The sequence below is a fragment of the Dermacentor andersoni genome, chromosome 9 (assembly GCF_023375885.2).
Source record: "Dermacentor andersoni chromosome 9, qqDerAnde1_hic_scaffold, whole genome shotgun sequence".
NCBI lineage: Eukaryota > Metazoa > Arthropoda > Arachnida > Ixodida > Ixodidae > Dermacentor > Dermacentor andersoni.
This window is the reverse complement of record NC_092822.1, coordinates 72,928,557-72,952,681: the sequence shown is the minus strand read 5'-3', so window position 1 is coordinate 72,952,681 and position 24,125 is coordinate 72,928,557. Positions and strand designations below refer to the sequence as shown.

Genomic DNA, 24,125 nt, shown 5'->3' with positions numbered 1-24,125 from the left:
GAAGTGTCCGTTGATGGCATCAAATGCCTTGCGCTCGTCGATACAGGTGCTGCTGTATCCGTGATTAGTGAGCTTTGTCGTGCATTGCGGAAAGTGACCATGAAACCTTCGGTTCCATTGCTTAGAACAGCCAGTGCACAACAAGTTCAGCCAGTCGCTATGTGCACTGCCAGGGTGCTGATTCGAGACATATTGTATTCCATTGATTTCTTTGTGCTAACTTGTTGCTCCCACGATGTCATTCTCGGTTGGGATTTTCTGTCGCGCCATCATGCCGTCATTGACTGTGCACGTGCTGAGGTTCAGTTCTCCGTTCTGGGCGATTTGCCATGTCACGACTTTCAAGTTCAGGATCTTAGCAGGATCTGTGTAGCTTCGGATACTGACCTTCCTCCTCACAGTGCTGTATTTGTCCCTCTTTCATGTGCATCGCTTGCCGAAGCGACGGTCATGTTTACACCCGCTGCAGTCTTCATTCGCCCCCAACCTATATTGTTGCCTTTCGCCCTCCTCACGGTTCACCATGGTGCTGCAGAAATACTGATTTCAAACCCAAATTCATACACTTTGGCTTTGCACTGTGGCGAGACTATTGGTACCGTCGAGTCTGTCGACATTGACGCTATTGTGCATTTTCCTATGGCCGACGACGTAGATACTGCCAACGTAGCAGCACTGACACCCCATGTGCCATCTAACCGAGTACCACCGTATGTTTTTTGTCGCTCCATTGCGTATGACCTCGAGCCGACACAACGTGAGCGACTAATTACTCTTTTAAATGATTTTCACGCCTCTTTTGATTGCAACCAAGCATCATTAGGCCGCACAAGTACCGTCTCTCACCACATTGATACGGGACATCACGCACCATTACGCCAGCGTCCGTACCGCGTGTCATCCACCGAGCGTCGTGTCATCGCCGAGCAAGTTGAAGACATGCTTGACCGTGGTGTTATCAAGCCATCCTGCAGCCCTTGGCCATCGCCCGTAGTACTCATTAAGAAAAAAGATGGCTCGATTCGTTTCTGTGTGGACTATCGACGCCTCAACAAGATTACACGAAAAGATGTCTATCCTCTACCGCGCATAGATGACGCCATGGATTGTCTACATGGTGCTGAATTCTTTTCTTCTTTGGACTTGCGATCGGGCTATTGGCAAGTGCCAGTGGATGAATCCGACCGCTCGAAAACAGCTTTCATTACGCCTGATGGCCTGTATGAGTTTACAGTAATGCGATTCGGCCTCTGCAATGCGCCCGCGACATTCGAAAGAATGATGGACAATATTCTGCGAGGCCTCAAATGGAAGACGTGCCTGTGTTATTTAGACGACGTGGTAGTTTTCTCCCCTGATTTCACCACTCACCTCTCTCGTCTACGCGAAGTCCTTATTTGCCTTGCCACCGCCGGCCTTCAACTTAACTTGAAAAAGTGCCGCTTCGGCGCCCGCCAGCTGACCATACTTGGCCATGTCGTTTCCAAAGACGGCGTCCTTCCCGACCCTGACAAACTTCGCGCTGTCGCCGAATTTCCGCGGCCGACTACACTGAAAGAGCTCCGAAGTTTTATCGGCCTTTGCTCTTATTTTCGACGCTTTGTGCGCAATTTTGCCTGCATCATCGCTCCCCTGACGAAGCTCCTGGCTGGCCCCGGTGACCTTCGCCATTGGACTCCGGCATGTGACCAAGCCTTCACCACTTTGCGTCGTCTGCTTGCCTCACCGCCTGTTCTACGCCACTATGACCCGACTGCACCGACCGAAGTTCATACGGACGCCAGTGGCGTTGGTCTTGGAGCCGTCCTTGCGCAACGCAAGCCTGGCTTTCCGGAATATGTGGTTGCGTATGCGAGTCGTGCCCTCACGAAGGCAGAAACCAATTATTCTGTCACAGAGAAAGAATGCTTGGCTATAGTTTGGGCGTTAAACAAATTTCGCCCTTACTTGTATGGCCATCCGTTCGATGTTGTGACAGACCACCACGCGCTCTGCTGGCTTGCGTCACTGAAAGACCCGTCGGGCCGTCTTGGACGTTGGGCTCTTCGGCTCCAAGAATTTGACATTCGCGTCATCTATCGATCCGGGCGCCAACATTCTGATGCCGATGCACTCTCCCGATCGCCCATGCGATCCGACGAAACGCCACCCTCACCCATAGAGTGTCCGGTTGCTACGCTTGCTGTTACTGGATTGTGTCTCTCGTTGACATTCTTCACAGTTCTTCGACGGCTACATGCCCTCGAGCCCTTCGTCGCCAAGCCACCCATTTCGTGCTACGGGACGCCATCTTGTACCGCCGAAACTATCAGCCGGACGGTCGCAAATGGCTGCTAGTCATCCCTCGCCATTTGCGCTCCGACATATGCACGTATTTCCACGCCGACCCACAACAAGCTCATGCTGGCGTCCTGAAAACCTACGAGCGGCTCCGCCAGCGCTACTACTGGCGCGGCATGTATTCTTATGTCCGCAAATACATTCGGTCATGTGTAGCCTGTCAGCGACGCAAGACATCTCCTCATACGACAGGCCCTCTGCAACCTTTACCGTGTCCTGCACGTCCTTTTGATCGGATTGGCATTGACCTTTATGGGCCTCTTCCATCCACTGCTAAAGGAAATCGTTGGATAATTGTCGCAGTAGACCACCTCACAAGATATGCCGAAACTGCTGCACTTGCTTCGGCTGCTGCTCGCGACGTCGCCGCATTCATGTTACGGCATTTCATCTTACGGCATGGCGCACCGCGAGAACTGCTCAGCGATCGAGGCCGTGTCTTCTTGTCCGAAGTTATTAATGAGCTACTCGCCGCTTGCCGCACTATTCACCGCACCACTACGGCGTATCACCCACAGACTAACGGTCTAACGGAACGGTTCAACCGCACTCTTGGTGACATGCTCACCATGTATGTTGCGTCTGATCATTCCAATTGGGACGATGTCCTCCCTTTTGTGACGTACGCGTATAACACCGCCGTTCAGGCTACCACAGGCTTCTCCCCATTTTTCCTTCTTTATGGACGTGAACCATCCACTACCCTCGACACCATGCTACCATATCATCCGGATGCCTCTGAATTCACCCCTCTTTCCGAAGTTGCTCGCCATGCTGAAGAGTGCCGCCAACTGGCTCGCTCGTTCACGTCGGATACCCAAGGAATCCACAAAGATCGCCACGACAACGGGCAGCCCACACAGTCCTTCGCCGTGGACTCTCACGTCTGGCTTCAGCTGCCCTTCCAATCTCCAGGCCTTAGCCCAAAGCTCGCTCCGAAATACCAGGGTCCGTACCGGATCGTCGCGTGCACATCGCCGGTGAATTATGTGGTCGAACCGGTGACGCCATCTTCGGACAAACGCCGCCGTGGCCGCGAGACGGTTCACATGAGCCGCCTGAAGCCGTACCACGACCCCCTTATCGTGTCATCACCTTAGGTCGCCAGGATGGCTCCTCTTCACCGCGGGGGCAATTGTAGTGGGTAACATGCATGTGGCGCTGTGCGGACTGCCACCGCTGCGGCGCGAGACCCGAGCTCGGGCTGCTGATGCGAACAGCTAGGACTCGCGATCAAGAGCCACTTGCGATCCCGCATACGAGCTGCAATAAACCCCCTTTCAATATATATATGTATATATATATATTAGTTGCTGTATGAAGAAGTGCATTGCACCCTTTTAACAAGAGAAAGCCGCAAGTAGCATTACGATGGAATTTGCTTTGAACTGCACGCTTACGACGGCTTGACTGCAATGGGTTCATTTCAAATATTAGCTACATTGAAATGATTTGCGTAGTGTCTCGAATGTAGAATGTCTGAGATGATCGAAATGTTACGTAGGAAAGTAGTGTCCTTTGTTGGTGAATGTCGCGATGACCAGACGGCAAGATTATAATGCGTTTCCTTTCCTAAGATATTTCACGCGCTTTCCGGGGCTCTGTATCTATATATCTGTTTGTATCGAACCGCTTTCCCGCCAACCTGGGTCACAGTGAAGTATATGTTAGAAAATCGGGCTATTGTGTTGACCGAACAGGGTTCGAAACGAACCATCGGAGCAATTTGAGCCACTGAGTATGTTGCAAGGTGCTCTTCAAGAACCTCTTTCCTTTCTCTAGCGGCCGTTATATATTACGGGATAGGGTATGTAGTGCTCCTTAAAGGGCCCCTCACCAGGTCTGGCCATATTTAGCTGACAAACGCCGGGCACACAATGCGCGCTAACGATCGTGTTTGCTAAGTACTACGTTGCTACGCGCCGCGTAAAGCTCTGATATTTCAAACGGAACGCAGTCTTCCCTTCTCCTCACGGCCGCCGCGTTCCAAGCCGGAGGTTGACGTACGCGTGCTACCGCGCCTACACACACGTATCTGTGCTTTGACGTCGCTCGGGATGACAGGTCACTTCGAGAGTAGACGAACTAAAGCTTAGAGCAATAACAAAACACACAAATGAAATGTCTGCGTGTTTTTGTTTTACTTCACACCTCAGCAAGGAAGATGTACTTCCCTTTCGTCTGCTTCGTCGCGCGGTCGCGTGCCCAGACAACAAAAGCAATGAAGGGGGCTAGTTGGTGAACGTTCATGGTTATATTGCGCTTAGTTCTACACTGACGGTATTAAGTGAAGGACAGGGCATGGACATGCGAAGCGCAACGTATGTCCACGACCTGTCCTTCACTTAATATCGTCAGTGTAAAACTAAACGCAATATAACCACGAACAGACAACAAAAGTATATCGTTTTCTACCGTGTTCCAGCCGTCGATCATGCTCTATGAACCGCTTGCGTATGCCTGAGTATTCGGGCAACACTGACAGGGACCGCCGCCTCGCAGGCAGTCCAGTTATGCTTAGGCCGACTCACAGTTATGCTTCAAAACACTGACTTATACAGCGACTCTGAGGAGGTATTCTCTGGGAGTCCACCTAGTGGACTGTCCATTTTGGCCGCTGCTGATTGACTGGGGCTGCTCCTTTCTTCCTCGCTCGCACAGCTGCCTCCAATTTTTCTACTTTGCACTAATTTATGGTAATCTCGATCCCTGGCGCCTTCTAGCAGGCCTAAAAGCCTGCCGACACTGCCTTACGGTGTCGGAAAGGAGAGGCGCCGGGCAAGCGTTCCGATAGGCTAGCTTTCATTTTTCTCCTTTGCACTAATTTATGGTAATCTCGATCCCTGGCGCCTTCTAGCAGGCCTAACAGCCTGCCGACAATGCCTTACAATGTCGGAAAGGGGAGGCACCGGGGAAGCGTTCCGATAGGCTAGCTTTCATTTTTTCTCCTTTGCACTAATTTATAGGAATCTCCATCCCTGGCGCCTTGTAGCAGGCCTAAAAGCCTGCCGACACTGCCTTACGGTGTCGGAAAGGAGAGGCGCCGGGCAAGCGTTCCGATAGGCTAGCTTTCATTTTTTCTCCTTTGCACTAATTTATGGTAATCTCGATCCCTGGCGCCTTCTAGCAGGCCTAACAGCCTGCCGACAATGCCTTACAATGTCGGAAAGGGGAGGCGCCGGGGAAGCGTTCCGATAGGCTAGCTTTCATTTTTCTCCTTTTCAATAATTTATGGGAATCTCGATCCCTGGCGCCTTCTAGCAGGCCTAACAGCCTGCCGACAATGCCTTACAATGTCGGAAAGCGGAGGCGCCGGGGAAGCGTTCCGATAGGCTAGCTTTCATTTTTCTCCTTTGCACTAATTTATAGGAATCTCGATCCCTGGCGCCTTCTAGCAGGCCTAACAGCCTGCCGACACTGCCTTATGGTGTCGGAAAGGAGAGGCGCCGGGCAAGCGTTCCGATAGGCTAGCTTTCATTTTCTCTCCTTTGCACTAATTTATAGGAATCTCGATCCCTGGCGCCTTGTAGCAGGCCTAACAGCCTGCCGACACTGCCTTACGGTGTCGGAAAGGAGAGGCGCCGGGCAAGCGTTCCGATAGGCTAGCTTTCATTGTTCGCCTTTGCACTCATTTATGGCATCTTTGGCAGGTCGTTTCGGAGCGCGATCGCGTTGCGTTCAGCTTTTCGTTCTCAGGCGTCGAGCGCTCTCGGGCACTTCGAGCCCTGGGGGGTGTGTTCTGTAAGTGTCCACCTAGTAGGCATGCCCATTTCGTCGTCTGATGCTGAAGTGCTGCTTGGCTGGAGTCATTATTGGCTCGGGGCGCCTGTCTCCTTCAGGCGTGTTCACCAGTCCAGCCATTCAGAACTCTAGCTATAGACGAAATAGACGTGTCTACTACGTGTACACTAGCAGCATACACCTCCTGGCGTCGGAGAAGTAGTCGAGATTTCGCCACGTCTACGGAACACAGCGTCACCACTGTTGGCAACGGCTGACCGTAACCTTTGCCGTCTAGCGTCTCGCGTTCGTCATTAGGCAGTGCTGTAAGCTATGGTTATAATATTATAGGTAGAATCGGATGGTTGTTTTGTTAATGTGGTTTCGCATGTGCAATTGCATCCTCCCTGAGCGAATTACACGTTCGGCTTCCGTACTTGTTGTCGGCCTGTGCGTTCCATTAGCACGGAATCTGGCCGACTCGTAGGATGAAGGCAACCAGTCGAAGATACCTTAAGGCTCGGCGCTTACGCTTCCGACTGGCATGGCATGGACTATCGGGATTAGGGGCCATGTTTTCTAAAAATTAGGAAATAGGAGTGTGCTTTTTTTTTAGCACTTGCCTACATTTGGGTGGATGTCATTTATTAATGACTTCTGTCCACCTTGCGGGTTTCCACAGAAATATTAAGTCACTCTTGCCTTTGCTTCGAGTTGATAAATTCGACTTTGCCCTACCATCTGCTAGCCGCCTGGTTACCTCTGATGATAGAGCGGCTGCTCCGGAAACGCGGTGGTTCCGGGTTCGAGTTCAGACTACAACGAATGTTTCTTCAACTGCGAGACTTTTCTTCGTGGAACCCGTATGGCCTTCCTTTTTAGCACTTAGCAACAATTGGGTGGATGTTCCACTTCCCTATACTTCTCTCCACCTTGCGGGATTCCGAAAAAATATTACGTCACTCTTGCCTTCGCTTCGAGTTGTTCATAAATTTGATTTCACCCTACCACCTGCTTGCAGCCTGGTTAGCTCGCATGGTAGAGCGGCTGCCCCTGAAGGGCGGTGGTCCCGGGTTTGAGTCCGGGAACATGACGAATTTTTCTTCCATTGCTAGGCGTTTGATCGAAGCAGTCGTTTCTTTCGAGGAACCCGTATGAGCATCTTTTGTAGCAGTTAGCTGCGTTTGGGTGGATATCTCATTTTCCCTTTATTAATTACTTTTCTCCACCTTAGAAGTGACCGCTGAACTAGTACGTCACTCTTGCCTTAGCTTCGAGTTGACTTTGCCCTACCATCTGCTAGCCGCCTGGTTACCTCAGAGGGTAGAGCGGCTGCCCAGGTAAGGCGGTGGCCTCCGGTTCACTTCCCGGACCAGGACACATTTTTCTTCAACAGCTAGGCTTTTCTTTCGAGGAACCTGTACGCGCTTCCTTTGTAGCACTTATCAGCTGCCTGCGTTTGGGTGGATTTCTGATTTTTTCCTTTAATAGTTTCTTATGATCAGTTCCCCTTTGACTTTTTTTCTGCGCTTTTTCAGTAACGTCATGGCGTCGCTGTTAATGCCGGAAACTTGTTATTGGCGTCACTTTCAGCTGATGGAAATATAAATGAAAGATTACGAAACAAGGTCGTAGGTTTCCGAAAAGATTTCCACTCGGCAATTGTGTGCCGCGAAAACACCTGCGATTTTAAATGTAAGTGTTGATACAACGTTCGTACACCTAATAAGCCCAGCTTCGACAAGTATGTGTCAGCGTGCTCCCCACACATTTATTGTCACTGCTTTCTGCAAACCTATTGGCACCGAAAATATCGTGCAGCAACTACAAACAAAATTCACATTTTAGGACCTAACTCGTTGCATGCGCTCCTTACATTTTGTTTTAGCATCACTACTAGTATAGTGTGTTTCAGCAGACACACACATTTTGCAAATCTTCGCACGCAGTGGCTCGCCATGTCCTTCGGAGACCAGACGCAGGATTCTGGTTTGCGGTGCTAGGTCGCGCCCAGTGTTCGCAGGGTAGCGCGGAAGAGAAGCGTCGTTGCAGTAGGCACCACTCGTATAGAATTAGCCACGATGCATTTTGTCGCCATATTGCCGAATTTTTATTTCGTGATATCAATCGCACATGAGCACTGGACGTTGATGTTCAGCTGCTCCCGTACCTTTTGCGTAGGCCACCAAGGAAGTGCCCAGAGACCTTACCAAGACGTTACCCGTACCAAGACCCTGACCCTGACCCTGACCCTGACCAAGATCCGACGTACCCTGACCAAGACAACGACTACCAAGACGTAAGTCGTGTTGATTTTCTGACTACACACACACACACACACACATTATATGACTTGTGGCTTTCTCTTGTTAAAAGAACGCAATGCACTCATATATATATATATATATATATATATATATATATATATATATATATATATATATATATATATATATATATATATATATATATATATATATAGCTGCTGTATGAAGAAGTTTATTGCACCCTTTTAACAAGAGAAAGCCACAAGTAGCATTACGACGGAATTTGCTTTGAACTGCACGCTTACGACGGCTTGACTGCAATGGGTTCATTTCAAATATTAGCTACATTGAAATGATTTGCGTAGTGTCTCGAATGTAGAATGTCTGAGATGATGGAAATGTTATGTAGGAAAGTAGTGTCCTTTGTTGGTGAATGTCGCGATGATCAGACGGCAAGATTATAATGCGTTTCCATTCCTAAGGTATTTCACGCGCTTTCCGGGGCTCTGTATCTATATATCTGTTTGTATCGAACCGCTTTCCCGCCAACCTGGGTCACTGTGAAGTATATGTTAGAAAATCGGGCTATTGTGTTGACCGAACAGGGTTCGAAACGAACCATCGGAGCAATTTGAGCCACTGAGTATGTTGCAAGGTGTTCTTCAAGAACCTCTTTCCTTTCTCTAGCGGTCGTTATATATTACGGGATAGGGTATGTAGTGCTCCTAAGGGGCCCCTCACCAGGTCTGGCCATATTTAGCTGACAAACGCCGGGCACACAATGCGCGCTAACGATCGTGTTTGCTAAGTACTACGTTGCTACGCGCCGCGTAAAGCTCTGATATTTCAAACGGAACGCCGTCTTCCCTTCTCCTCACGGCCGCCGCGTTCCAAGCCGGAGGTTGACGTACGCCTGCTACCGCGCCTACGTACACGTATCCGTGCTTTGACGTCGCTCGGGGTGACATGTGACTTCGAGAATAGACGAACTAAAGCTTAGAGCAATAACAAAACACACAAATGAAATGTCTGCGTGTTTTACTTCACACCTCAGCAAGGAAGATGTACTTCCCTTTTGTCTGCTTCGTCGCGCGGTCGCGTGCCCAGACAACAAAAGCAATGAAGGGGGCTAGTTGGTGAACGTTCGTGGTTATATTGCGCTTAGTTCTACACTGACGGTATTAAGTGAAGGACAGGGCGTGGACATGCGAAGCGCAACGTATGTCCACGACCTGTCCTTCACTTAATATCGTCAGTGTAAAACTAAACGCAACATAACCACGAACAGACAACAAAAGTATATCGTTTTCTACCGTGTTCCCGCGGTTGATCATGCTCTATGAATCGCTTGCGTATGCCTGAGTATTCGGGCAACACTGACTTATCTTAAAACGTTTTTGTGCCAACAAACAGGGACCGCCGTCTCGCAGGCAGTCCAGTTATGCTTAGGCCGACTCACAGCTATGCTTCAAAACACTGACTTATACAGCGACTCTGAGGAGGTATTCTCTGGGAGTCCACCTAGTGGACTGTCCAATTTGGCCGCTGCTGATTGATTGGGGCTGCTCCTTTCTTCCTCGCTCGCACAGCTGCCTCCAATCAACAGCGGCGGAAATGGACAGTCCACTAGGTGGACTCCTGCAGAATACCCCCCCAGCTGTCCTCGTGCACAGCGTGCAAGATTGTGCCCTGTGCTAAACGAGACAATCAGAACAGCTCGCGCGCGACGTCGTCAGAGGAAGTGAGCCGCGCAGGAAAAAAAAAAAGTAAAGGAAAAAAAATGAAGGCGGGGCCCGTGATGTATGCGTTACGCGATCCTCGAGCTCCGGTGTGGGAGAACGCAGGGAAGGAATTTTACTGGCGAAGGCGAGAAGGTGCAAGTGGAAAGAGTGTCTCTTGGCAATGGCTCTCGCCTCCTGAAATCATCGGTTCCCGGCACTGAAATATTTCTGTCTCGGCTATTAATGAGCCAACCTGAAAATTTCTTGCGGCAGAACGCTGCCTAGAGAGCTCGTTGCAACTTCCAGCTTATAACAGATATTTGAATGTGCCGGGGTCAGGGTCCGTTTAATGGAACTCTTTGACGCTGACTTTGCGCACTGGATATGTGCTTCTCTTTATGGACCGCTTTGATGCCGGAGTGTCTCACTGGGTATCTGTCAGCTGGTAAAGGCCTCTTTTCAATTTAATTTAATGTTAATTTAGTGAAAACGTGTGTTGGCAGCCACCAATCCGGGCATAGCTTCATTGGTGGTTGTCGTGCAAAATGTAATCAATGCAACATACTATCGTGCTATGCGAAGCCCATAACTAGAAATTTGCTGGAGTGGCTGTCCCATTTGCGACGCAGCAAGTGCGACGCTACACACAGATGGAGTGACAGTTAAATTACTCTCGTGGTCCGCGAACCGGCATCGTTGCATATAGTATAGGAATGGTGCGTGTCAAGTCAGTGCTCGCTTCGAGCTTGTGCTCTTCATTTTGATTGAATGAAGTCTCACCTAAGTGAGCTGGGGCTATGGTTACCAGTGTGCACGTGATATACGAGGCATTTTGCATGATCCAAAAAGGTTACATGGGTGAGTTTGCCTGCGACATCTCTCCTCATCTAGGAATTCGTGTATGTTGAACTTGGAGGATGGCAAACATTTGTTTGCGGTCTTTTTTGTATTCTACGTCATGGCTATTTTCCTGAAATCGTCTACGTTTAAAGAAAAAACAAAGAAATATTTAGTTGGCGGATGGGCCCATTCCTACTTCGGCATATACTCATCTCCCGTCTGCCTATTCAAGCTTCAGTAAATGTTGCTGTGTGCGCAATGAAATATTGGTTGACAGCGCTTCGTCTGTCTAGTCGCCGTGGTTGCTTAGTGGCTTTCGCGTCGTGCTCCTAAGCACGAGGTCGCAGCATCGAATCCAGGCCGTGGCGGACGCATATCGGCGTGGCGTTTGTTTGGTGCCCGGGCGTTTCAGAACCCCAGGTGGCCAAAATTAATTCGGAGTCCCTCACTACGGCATTGCTCATAAACAGATCGTGGTTTTGGCTGGCATAACAGATTTTTTTTCTATCTATCGGTAACGTCCTGCTGTTGGCCCTGATACTTCGTCTAAGACAAAACATGGCTATGAATATATAAGGAAAATACAAAGACCGTACGTTGTCAGACACAAAATAAGTTCTTGCCTTGATGATAATGTGGATTTCAACTGTAATCTTTTACATTAGTGATCGGGCGTGTCCATGAAATTTTGGTCCGGTATCTAAGATAACCAAGCATTAGTAGGTTATTGTTCGAACCTTGAATGACGTAGTCACAAACGTGAACAGAACGTGGGAGGTGGATTAAGATTGTTGCTCTTGTTCTTTGTTGTTGTTGATCATATTCTGGTATTAATTGCGCTTAGCGCACCTTAATCACCAAGAACAAAAGAACATTTCCTACAGCGCAATTTTAGTTTCGTATGAACGTTATTGTTTTTAATATTGTACATTAAAAGTGAGTTTCTAATTCATGGATTCCTGCGTGAACGAAACCACTTCGTCCTAGTAGTGTAAAGGTTAGCTTGAAACGCGCGTAGCTAGTGTTTCCGAGAAAGACTCAAGAGCTTGTTTTGCGCGATCTTACTTAACCACCGGTGTCCAGTCTGCTGCACGAACTGCACAAATTTCACCGAGTCAGATCGCCGCTTTGTCAGAGTTATTACTCTACCACTCCTGCAATTTGATCATATTAAATGTTCGAGACCGGCACGTTCACAAGGGGGCCCAGCCCCCCTCCCCACCCACGCCACCATTCCTCACACACATTCCTAAAGTGCTACCACATCAACTTCGAGACTTGACAGCTATTCGGCGGTCAACATTTTTACCGCCTTTTTCACTACTTCAGTGTGAAAGCCACGTTTTTGTTTACTGATTCGGTGCCTGCGCGATTAACTAGAGTTGTGTTCAGTTGTCACCATCTATTCAACGGTCACGCGTGTCATGTTGCTGTGGTAGTGCAATCTTCTCTGTTTAGACTGATCCAGGGACGAGGAAAGAGATTCGGTTCGTAGTCAGCTGGTCTGTATGCTCGCGCAACGAGTTGCGGCCGGTGATAACGCCACTTGCATTTAACTTTTGCTTATGCTTAATTATTTTCTCGAGTGGCGGCTCGCCGAGACGCTGGCAGATACTCGGAACCATATACGCGGGATATGGGTTAGATTAGGTGCAAATTAAAATAATGCCAAACAGCGTACATCATCAAGCCCTGCATAGCCCTTAAACGCATAAGCAATATGTCTGTCATCCGTTAAATCGCCTGGTTTTTACCCTAATTGTACGATCTACGAAGGGAAAGAGCCAAGCAACAGCCAAACAGGAAGGAAAAGCAAAAATTAACAAATTTAGCTGTTGTTTGTGAAAATATGGATCAAAATCCTTATTTAAAAAGGAAGTAGAGAAAGAGCCACTGGACATGAAGGACGAATCCGTGCGTTTTGAATGAAGCTTCAACAGTCGAACCACCTGACGTAGCCACCTGACCTGGGGCCTCTGCTGTGCTTATGTGGGTGTTTTTCTAACCTTCCGCGGTGGGCGCAGTACGTCTAGAACCGCAGGATCCTGCGCTCTACGCGCTTCTACGGGACTGATGGCCAGGCATCGTTACGCAACTTCCCAAATAACAATACGTGTTGGTTTCGACACTTAACTTGGTAGAGCAGTAAACGAAGAATCCAAACAAAATTCGATTGTTCCGCAAGTATACGTTTCTCTACGATTCTTCCAGAGCTAATCCAAAAAAAACGCTACTAGAAATCTTTATTTGCACTTGTACTTTGCACTTTGTAAAAGCTGTCATTTTTATAAAATATTGCTGAGAGTCATAACCTAGAGAAGAGTGATTTCGCTGGGATTTGATCAAACAAGCTCAGTAATATGGACAAAAAAAAAACGCATAACCTCGTACTTACGATGAGTTATCGTGGTTAACTGGATGTTTGGAATAGAGAAACAAATCCTAAATTACGTTATTGAACGCGCATGCACCACTGCGAGAATGCATGAGATTCCTTGTCGAATTTTATAAGTATTACTGATCATTGGTAACTTAGTTGTGTTAAAACAAAATATGTCTAGCTAGTTTAGTTTAGAAATGAGATGGTTGTTAACGCGTTTTCAAGGAAATAGATAATCGTGCTGCGAAGATGTGTTAGCTCTTCCACTTTATTTATTGTGATAACCAGTGATAAATTACGGGGAAGGGACTTGAAGGCTAGTAAAGGAGCTCGTGATTAACTTAAGGGTCGCGCAAAGAACAATGTAACGAAATATGCTAGGCGTAACGTTAAGAAACAGGAAGCGAGCGGTGTAGATCAGAGCAAACTCAGAAACCCGTGTTCTAATTTATCGGAATAAAACCATTTTTAGTTAATATTCTCGTAATATGCGAGCTGTATCAAGTGGCTTGCGGATGTGAAATCAATGTGTGGGTCCGAATTATCCGATCTATACTTCGGCAACGACCATATTTTAAGTAAACTGAACGGAACAATTATGGAAGTCGTCACGCAGTAAGTCAATAAACAATGTTTGCTCCCTACGTGTAGCTTCACAACTAGTATTGCAGTCGTAAATCATTTCCTTATTGGCCAATGTCTTGAATTAAGCACAATATGTAAAAGTTAGTAATCGATAATTGGTGATGTGGGTTTTATCGCTACTTTTGCTAGGCTTGTTGGTACCAAGCGCTACGACGTCAACCAACATAAAGAACAGGGTTATAACGCGCATCATTGGCAGCTACGATAATCTGATGGCAGCTTCACTTGTATAGGAAAGGTGCCAAGGTGGACAAATGCGCTCACTGACTACGGGGATTGCGTTGCGAAACGAGCATGACTATTCAAATGTAGAATCAATGAATTGATGGTAAGAGCTGCACAGAGCAGGCAAGTGAATTACTGAAGTAGTAAGGAACCATTACTTAATTATCGTGCCAAGGCATCTTTGCGCCTGACGAGTACATGGATGTTAGTAGGATTTAACACCAGCGGGAGTCATGGTGCATATTCAAACGTCGACTTGCCTTAGTTTTAAAAGGAAACTCGTGTTTCCTCTCCCAGTCATTCACTCGGCGGTCTGTCTGGCCAACCACTAGTCAGCAGTATTTCGTACACCGTGCCAACCGCTCAAGCCACATACGGCCTAACACGTGTTTTTCCGATACTGAAATGCGTGGCCATATTAAAAAAGCAAAGTGTATGCAGTGAAAGATATGCAAAGTAATGTCATAAGTAATTTGAATCATGCTGTTAGAGCAGCATATTTCAATGCTGACCTGTACAGCACGCAGAGCTGACACGCAAGCTTCATTAGTCTTAGTGGCTAATAAGATACAGGTGCTCCTGCTAAAGCTAGTTAAGTTAGAAGGGAATTTCAAGGCATGTCTTGGAAGAAAGTGGCAGGAAATAAAATAATCTGTTTCTTGAAATATGGAGGAGATATGCTTGAAAATCTTGCACCCCTTTACAGTCAATGCCTAGCAATTTCAATGGTAACATTATACAAACGAATGAATATTACGAATTCCTATAAAACCCGACATGTTAAAGAATTAAAAAAAATTTAAGCGCGTCAGCTTGCTTTCAGTATTGTATAAAACACTCGCCAGGATAATTTACAAGAGCATAAGGGTAGCACTTCCGCTCAACCAAGAGAACAGGCTTGCTTCACCAAGGTATATTCTAGAGTGGATCACGTTCACGTCATCAATCATGAAAGCGAAAAATGTGCGCAGTACAACGAAACCCCTATCTGAATATTATAGAAAATTAAAGGGTAGTACATTCATTAGAGAAACCAGTAGTTATTCAATCATTGCGTAATCAAGCAGTACACAAGACATACCTGAGTATATTGAGAAATGTCTAAATTCTACATCTACCTTGTTTCTCCACAAGTGGAGAAAAAAAACCTATCAATGAAGGAATCAGGAAAGGAGACAATTTGTCCAATGCTCACTCAATTCACTGCATGCTTAGAAGTATTCAAGGTAGGAGACTGGGAAGGCTTAGCAAGGATGATCAGGAACGGTGTGAATCTCCACACGCTTCGGTTCCCAGATGACATTGTGCGGTTGAGCAACATTGACGATGAATTGCAACGAATTATTTTGAGCCTTAACCGAGAATGTGTAAGAGTAGCGCGGAACTTTATTACGCGCGAAGTTATCAAGGGAATAAGATTTCACAATCGCCAGTCAGCCTTTAGATACTGTGTAGGAGTAAGCTTACCTAGACCAATTATTCACAAGCACCCTGATCACGAAAGGGAAGTTGAGATTAAAATAAAAATGGCTGTGAGCTTACCACTGTCGTTGGAAAAAGAACTGTACACTAAGGGCATTCTACCAGTGATAACTTAAGGGGTTGGGACTTCAAGGCTAGTAAAGTTCACGAACAACTTACGTTGCGCAATGAGCGATGAAACGAAGAATGCTAGGCGTAAGGTTAAGAAACGGGAAACGATCGGTGTATATCAGATAAAAAACGCGGAAACACCAATTGTAGTTCACAATAAGAGAAAGAAATGAATCTTGCCAGGCCGTGTAATCCGCATGGGAGACCACCGGTAGAGCAGTAGCGTTACAGAATTGATGCTAAGGAAGAGGAAATGAAGTCGAAGATGATGAAATTAGGATGATGAAATTAGGAAACCTGGTGGCGCAAGTTTGAATCAGCTAGCGCGCGACCTGGGTAATGTGAGAGGCCTTTGTCTTATAGTGGACATAAATATAGCATGATAGTGATGATCAAAAAAGCGCACCCTCTTACTCTGCGCAGCACAACACGTCGGTTGTATTATTGTCTGTTTAAATAGAAATGCTTCTTTAACAATGTAATCGCGGTTCCATTATTGCGCTGCACATAGGTATTGGCGCACCCTGAAACCTCTCCTATATAAGTGAAAATTTTTTTCTTAGAATTAGCTCGCTCTGAGTGACTGTCTGTCCTGTCCTTGTCCTTTCTTCACTTTGGTTCGCGTCGTTACATATTGTAATCGTGATTGCCTATCACCCGCTGAGAAATGTGAGACTTATCGCTGTTGTATATTTTGTCACCAAACCTTATGCAAACAGGCTATGCATGGCGCCAGTAGAGTTGTACATTCCATAGTAGATGCGATAACCAGCAAATACACGGAAACCTAACGATCCATTTGAAAATAGCCCACGCATTTGACCCAGAGATCAGATTGCCACAGTCGACGGCTGTACTCTTAGATTTCCTTAGTCTTGAGTCTTTTTACTTTGCTGAGCACAAGTTCACCCAATAGACATTTGGTATGCGTTGCTCACGATTTTCGCTTCTGGTTCTTCACCGTCACCACAACGTAACGCCAGGTGAAGATGGTCCAGTGTTTACGTTCTAGATGTCCCCGTAAATCATAAGGGTCATAAAATTAGTCCGAGAAGCACCGTACTCAGCAGACCAGAGAAAACAAGGCTACGTCATAATCCGCGATGACAGCCCCCCGCGTCTCACTGTGCTCATGCAACCACCTGAAAGGACCACCTGCCTTTCACAGATCATAAACTGAGAAACGGGAGGTTTTTGATGGAGACACACGAAAGCGTCGCTTCCTTCAGCCTCTGCATCTGCGAAGCCAAGCTTAGAAGGCACCGACAGGACGTTGTCTGATAATTCGGAATCTAACCTGAGAAATTGGGAACTGTTCCGCAGCGACTTCCTTATGACTTTTGCGAGCGTCAGTCGAAGTGCTCAAAGAGCAAAATGAAGCTTTGCTACAGGCCCGAATGCAGCTGTCAAATGACAGCTGCATTCGGTATTCGTTTATGTGCAACGAGGTTGAATGTTTAATTTTGTTATCACTCAATTATATTTATTCCGTAGCGTACCGACCCCCTAATGCCGACATAAATACCTTTATTGAATTTCTAGAGCTCTTATTCAGCTACAGAAGCAGCAAGTTGAATTTAATTCTTGGGGGCGATTTTAACATTGATCTCCTGAAACGATCTCCTGCGCAGGAAGCTGTTTTACTAACTGTGGAATCGAGTGTTAATATGTATTCGAAAATGCAAGTCAAATTGGTTATCAGATAAAACTTCCTTTTAATTGAGCTTTTATGTCTTCCAACAGCTGCCGAAACGTACTAAAATGAGTGCATTTGTGTTCTTCAATGACGCTGCTTGTAACTTCAGGCTTCAATAACGTTGTTTGGCCTGGGGCCATGGAGAAGGATATACACGGAAAGCAACCTGCTGTCGAAATTAAATATATAGCCAGCTTGACAAGCTGCTCTCAAACGTTCGAAGTGGGCCGTGTAACAGATAAGCAGAAGAAGAGAAAAGACCATACTTTGCAATGATGGGTTCGACAATTTGTCGGCATGTTGTTTAAAGATAGGGCATCCTATTTGCACGATTTCGCCGTCCCATCAAAATATTTTGGAATTTCAGCTTTTCGCTCGTTTTCAACGTGGAAGCATATTGCCATCGCTGGGAAAAATTGGAATGAGGGCAGTGTCACCGACGTAGCAACAGTTCGTTATTATATTTTGCAAGGTGGTGCTAACGTTTCTTGTCTTCTCTCTCTCTTTTTTTCAGCATGAAAAAAACAACTGGTAAGTCCTAAAGCGTTTTGCTTGAGCCCTTGTCTCCCGATAGCACCGCGAACAATAATTTTTCATTCTGACAGCATGGTTAGCTCAGTCACGCCTTGCTTACTGCGTCTGCAAATGTACTGCCCCGTAACAAAACCTATGCAATCGCATGACTTCCTTTGGGGTTAAAACTTGCCAGGTATACCTTGCTGATGTCGAGGGCAAAATTAGGCGTCTTGTTGAAATGTGACTGCATTGCCGTTCCTGGACATCTTCTGCATCCGCACCCAATTGAATTATCTTGGAGAGATTTTTAGTTAATAGGCTGTAGCACTGAGGAAATAATTTGCAGCTGTCGTTGCCTTTTGTGCAATTGACACTTGGCCCATACCTGAGACTTTCCCAACTGCGGCTGCTATGCTGCGTCTTTGATAACTGAGCCACCGCTGTGTTCTCGAAAAGCACATATTTGGCAAAGTATGTCAAATGGCCGGATAGTACCCGAGTGCTCCAGCACAGCAGCCCGATGTCTTAGCCGTTAGGCAGCCATCGCCACCATACTTGCGTCGTGCCAAATGCAGCTTGACCTATGAGATGATCACATGATCGCTGCGTATGCCGCATTACGTACATTGGCAGCAGCTTTTGATATGTATGATGTGTTAGCCATTGAACACAGAAACTAGCAGTTTCACAACTTTTTATGCGTTTAAACAATGCTTTGCCGCTTGTAGTTTCCAACGAGGTCCATCGAAACAGCCTCAACGTTTTTTTATACAATGGCTCATTGCCGCGACACTTACACATTGGTATTTGGCGCAGGAGTTACAGAACTGACGTGTTCATGCGTGCGCAACGCTTGCAGGCTGGCAGAGTTACGTTCTCTCTGTTCGTAGTCTACTTTCGTGAACAGCTGCACTTGGCTTCCTCTCAGATGTCGTTTGCGACAACCATTCTTAAAACGAAGTAGTTTATATTGGCACTGCTTGCACGGACAGTATTCGCTCACTTCACGTGCACACGAGACCTCAGGGGACCTAAGTACTAGCTCGAGCACGCAGTCCGGATAGTAGTGTTGCGGCCTTGACATTGGCATACTATAGTCAATACTGTGGAACAGTATGTCATATAGCATATTAGTAAGCGCTATAGGCTCATAAAGCCGCATTCCTTTTTACATGTCCTAACATCCACTGACGTTTATTACGATTTCTGCGTTCGTTCTGTTGCTTGTTTGTTTCCAAATAATACAAATATTACCGATTTGTTGGAAGAGGCTCGCATCTATAACCACATTTTGAACTGCTTTCGAATAGATATCTTGTGCCTCTCTTCCTTCAGACATGCATTTGCTGTATGTACAAATATGTGTACTTTTTCTTGAACTTCGTAAACTTTTTTTAAGCCAGCATTGAAAACACTTGGCGCTTTCCTTCTGTTTTTCTTGCGGTTCACTGTTAAATCAGCAAATCCTAGTATGTCAACGCATTTATTCATCATTTATTTAGGATAATAAATGACAATCCTAACACAAATAACTAATTTTTAATTGGTGCAATAGCATAGGTTGCGCAAATATTACCCTTTGGTGTGAAAACATTCTGCACTCGTGCACTGAAGAATAACGAAGACACATCGTAACATTCCGATTAAATTTTTTAGAAGCTGCTTAGAGCAGCAGGCATTCGCGTATGCTACACCTACGCTTGTCTATGCAATGGTTCTGTAAGATATCATTGGCAGTGGTTGTCACATGTAAGCATGTCAGCTGTTCCACTACCTACACTTTCCTTCAAGCGATCTTTGATCTCCTAGGTTTTCCGATATGGTCATAATCGCCATTACCAGAATCATCAGCCAATTTTTTGTTCACTGCAGGACAAAGGCCACTCCCAGCATTCTCAATTACTCCTGTCTTGCGCTAGATGATTCAAGTTTGCTCGGGCAAATTTCAAAATTCTATGACAGCACCTAATTTTCTGCTGTCATTCGCTCCCCTTGGCCTCATTCTGCAGTTCTAATGGTCCACCGGTTATTTACTCTAAGCATTGCATAGCCTGCACAACTCATATTTTTCTCTTAATGTCAACTAGAATATCGGCTATAGCCGCTTGCTTTGATTCACACTGATCTGTCGCTGTCTCTTAAGGCTACGCCTAACAATTTTCGTTCATCCCTCTTTGTACGGTCCTTAACTTATTCTCGAGCTTCGTTTTAACTTCCAAGCTTCTGCCCCATATATCAGTACAAGGAGAATACGACTGTACACTTTCCATTTCTTCGACAGTGATAACACTTTCGGTCAGGAATTGTTTCATACGGCAGTGTGCCAGATATTTATCTCGTCAAAGCTCGGATAATGAACGAGCGTTCGCTCGCCAATGTCTATTTGCTCCTCTATCCAAGGAAAGATTTCAATATTTGTTTCGTCGTCCTTCTGCCGAGCATAATGTACACTTTATGGGTATTTGTTTCCAACCAGGCATCGTGTGGCGTGTAGGTAAATGTTGATAGTCACTTCAAGTGTCATTTTCCATCGTAAACTCTTGTTCAGATGGCAAGGATATCTCGCACCAGCTGCTGTCATATTATGAAACGCATTCTTCCACCTACTAGATCCCGAATCTTGTATAAAATTTTCCACCAGAGATTCTTTTCCAAATAGACATGTTAAGGTGGACCAACTGGTTATTAGGAAATTTGACACCGTTTACTCCTTATAGCCCTTAGTATTAAGGAGGGCAGCGAATAAATGGGAATCTGGTACAGTGGTTCACGTACTGGGCACCAGATTATCTTTCTGGCAAGCACTGCGGCAAAACCTGTGATGCGAAGAAAAAACGAACGTCGCGACATAAGTGATAATTGAATAGCGATATTGCAATTTGTACGGACATTGTTACATTAGGCTTCGATGCACAATCTCCGTTGCCTTTGCGAATATGCCGAAATTTGGTATTGCTGAAGATTTTATAAGAGATTTATAGCAAAAAATAAGTAGTCATCGCTTAGTACTATCTCTCGCTGAGGTAGCAGATTGCGATGCTGCATTAATGTCGGTATGCCTTGACGGGGCATACCGACGTTATTACCGTCTTGTTATAACTAATGTCGAACTGCGACAGAGTAAGTAGCGCGATACACAAAATCGATATCATAGCTACCATATTATGACCGCTTGCCTAAAATCAAAGTGCGCAAACATTCCACTGTTTTGCGTAGAAACACAATGGGCAGAAACTTGAGTTTGGGAAGCTAAGGACTGCGCAACGACGGATGTCGAAAGCTTGGCCTATGGTTACGTGACTGCGACGAGAGCGTTATTGATTAGAGAGCAAACGGGAGCAGCCGATATTTTAGTGGACATTAAGAGCAATAAATGCAACTTGGCAGATCATGCAAAGCATATCGCAGACAACCGCTGGGTCATTCAAGTTTCAGCAGAGGTGCCTAGAGAAGGAACGTGAAATTAGTAAATTTGTCAGCAGAAAATTTGGCTTGCGCAAGACACGAGTAACTGCAGATTGCTTGCGGAGGATTCCATACTGCAGGACACGTAAAAAAGCTGGCAGTGACATGTTCAGCGATAAAACCCATCCACAGCAAGCTGCGTTTACCATTTTCTAACAATTAAAATATTGGTTCATTTGTGAACTACAGTGAGATTTGAGATATTGGAATGACATTGAGTTTCTGCTATTTCGAGGTTTTCCGGATTGAGTTGCGCCGGCAGTTCCGCTTGCACCGCCACTGTGAGGCGGAAAGTGAACCTGTGTCAAAGAAGAATATAACCCGAGAATTTTGTGATTTTGTTGCTTCTGATTTAGGATGTTCCAATTTGTGTTCGTATCAATCAGAGCCCAGTGCGTTATATTTCGTGCATTGTCATTGGCCCGCATCGTTGTTAATAATAAATTTTTGTGCCTTGTTTTAATTAAAGCTATCGGAGGTTGTCTCTCTAAATACTGAGGTTCTTACGCGCTGTACAAGGCTTTTATTTATGCCCAATTTGTTTGATGGCAGTACTATAAAATGCTATTCTTGTCATTTGGGAGTTTACGATGATATCACTTGTTACCACCTGCCTCGGGCTTTAATTCACATGAAAGCTGTATTAATAGGCTTACTGTTTTAAGATCTGGTCAAATAACTATCGAGCAGTGTAATAATGAGACTCTCTTATTTTTAAAGCAGACTAATAGGTCCAACAGAAATAAGATTAGTGCCCTTCGAAAATGCTAATGCGCACCTCTAGACTCGTCTTCTTCCATAGCAAAGCATTCGGCATGGCAACAATTATCTTTAACAAATTGCATCATCTGCAAAACCTAGCAAAATAAAACTTCACGGCTGCTGAATAGAAACCAAAAATCTCCGCACAAGCACTCAGTACAGATGACTATCCAGCGAAGCTGAACCGTGCGGGCCCGGTGTTTATCACTGCGTTAATCCCGAGGGTGCATGGAACGACGGCTTGGTAGACTGTCACATGTTCGGTACGCAGTTGCCGCTTGCATTCAGCTGCACGAGCCTGTTCTTGTGCCCGGGCTGCAGCACCGGCACGGCGTAGGCGAGCTCGTTCCCGGTTCTCCTCGCGGCGTTGCTGATCGAAAGCGTCCTGCTCCTTAGGAATGAGTATGACGCGTGGCCTACGCATTTCGGAGCCAGAGAAAAAATGCTGTGCGCGTGCCTGGCTGCGATGGAGAGCAATGACGTCACTACGGGCGCAGCCAGTCACGCGCATCACTCCCTCTTTATTATTGTGCATGCGCATGGGGTTGCGTCGAAGGAGTTTTCGGCGAACAAGCGACGGATGGATGAATCGGCTAGCCATATACAGCTTCGTTGCAATAAGAGGCGGCTATTCAAATGCGTGGCGAACCATTGCGAAGTCTCATTTTAACGAATAAACCTATACTCCACAAACAGGCCTCATAGGTGTATTGTAAAGGCTACCAACAAGTTCGCATAACGTCGCACGGATGTCCTTCATAATGTTGCTGTTAGCTGCGGTCACTCTTAAAGGGAAGCTGAAACGGTTTTCAATTTCGATGAATTGCTGGGATTGGGAAGAACAGACCTAATAATTTACGGTTCTGAAATTTTTTTTTTCGTTTTGTTAATATAACGGGCGGAAATCGCTTTCTAAATCACCCGCGCGGACACGCCCCCATCGCTTCTCGGAGCGCCGGGTGAGGACGTTGGCAGAGGAGAGAACCGGCGAGAGTGACGTCATGGGCGGAGACAGGTCTCCTCGATTTGGCTGCACTTTTTGCACTAGTTCAGAAAAGTCGTGCCAGTGCAGCGCCAGTTCTTGAAGTGTGAGTGTAGCGCGACACTAGAGCTTTCGGTGCAGCGGTCAAATCGAGGACAAAAGTGCAGAAACGTACAGGCCTTCGTCTGCTGCGGCTGGGCGGCTGTGGCTTCTCTTTTGTTGGTGTGTGCCGCGTGCGTGTGCGTTCAAACGAGTGCGCAATTATTGCTAGTTGTAAGAACACGGATACGCTGTGCATTTGTTCCAAATGGCGTCTTTGTTGGCAACCGCTATGGAACTCGTTGACTCCGACAGTGACGAGGAATTCGACGCAGCTCTTTCCGTTGCGTTGTGCAAAGTGGCACGGGTCGACCGTCACCGAATCAACGGGTACTTTGAGAAGGTGACAACTGAATATTTGGACTTTGAATTCAAAATGCTGTTTAGGCTGTCGCGTGCGACTTTTGACAGTCTGTGCACGTGGTTCAGGTTGTCGCCATTCTACCCGAAAAGTGTCTCCGGCCGTCCGCAGATCACAGCAGAAAAGACTTGCCTCATAACTTTGAGCTACCTTGGTGCACAAACAAGCATGTACTCGGTGGCAGATCGATTCGACGTTTCTGAATCATCAGTTGTGCAGTGCATGCAGAGAGTGCTCAATTTTCTGCAGGCGATCAGCGCTGAAGTGATATGCTGGCCTAGCGCTGCCGACATGGCCCGCAGCAAAATGGCCTTCCTGACAAAAAGCGGCGGGAAAGGCCCCCGCAACACCGTGGGATGCATTGATGGCAGCCACATCGAGATTTTGAAGCCGGACGACTCCACTGCATCATACATAAACAGGAAGAAGTGGGCGTCTATAATCCTCCAAGCAGTTTGCAACGACCAAAACAGATTTTTGGATGTCTTTATCGGCTTCCCTGGTTCTGCGCAT

General features: G+C 46.5%; 1 protein-coding gene across 2 annotated transcripts in view; it reads left to right on the top strand.

Annotated features, from left to right (window-relative positions):
- Positions 1 to 17,958, top strand: part of LOC126527811 (uncharacterized) — a 91,892-nt gene extending 73,934 nt beyond the window's left edge. For both annotated transcript variants that reach the window (XR_011890024.1, XR_011890023.1), the window contains 2 exons: positions 8,242 to 8,359; positions 17,942 to 17,958. The gene's annotated coding sequence lies outside the window, so the exon portion shown is untranslated. The remainder of the gene's footprint in view (positions 1 to 8,241; positions 8,360 to 17,941) is intronic.
- Positions 17,959 to 24,125: the final 6,167 nt, after the last annotated feature.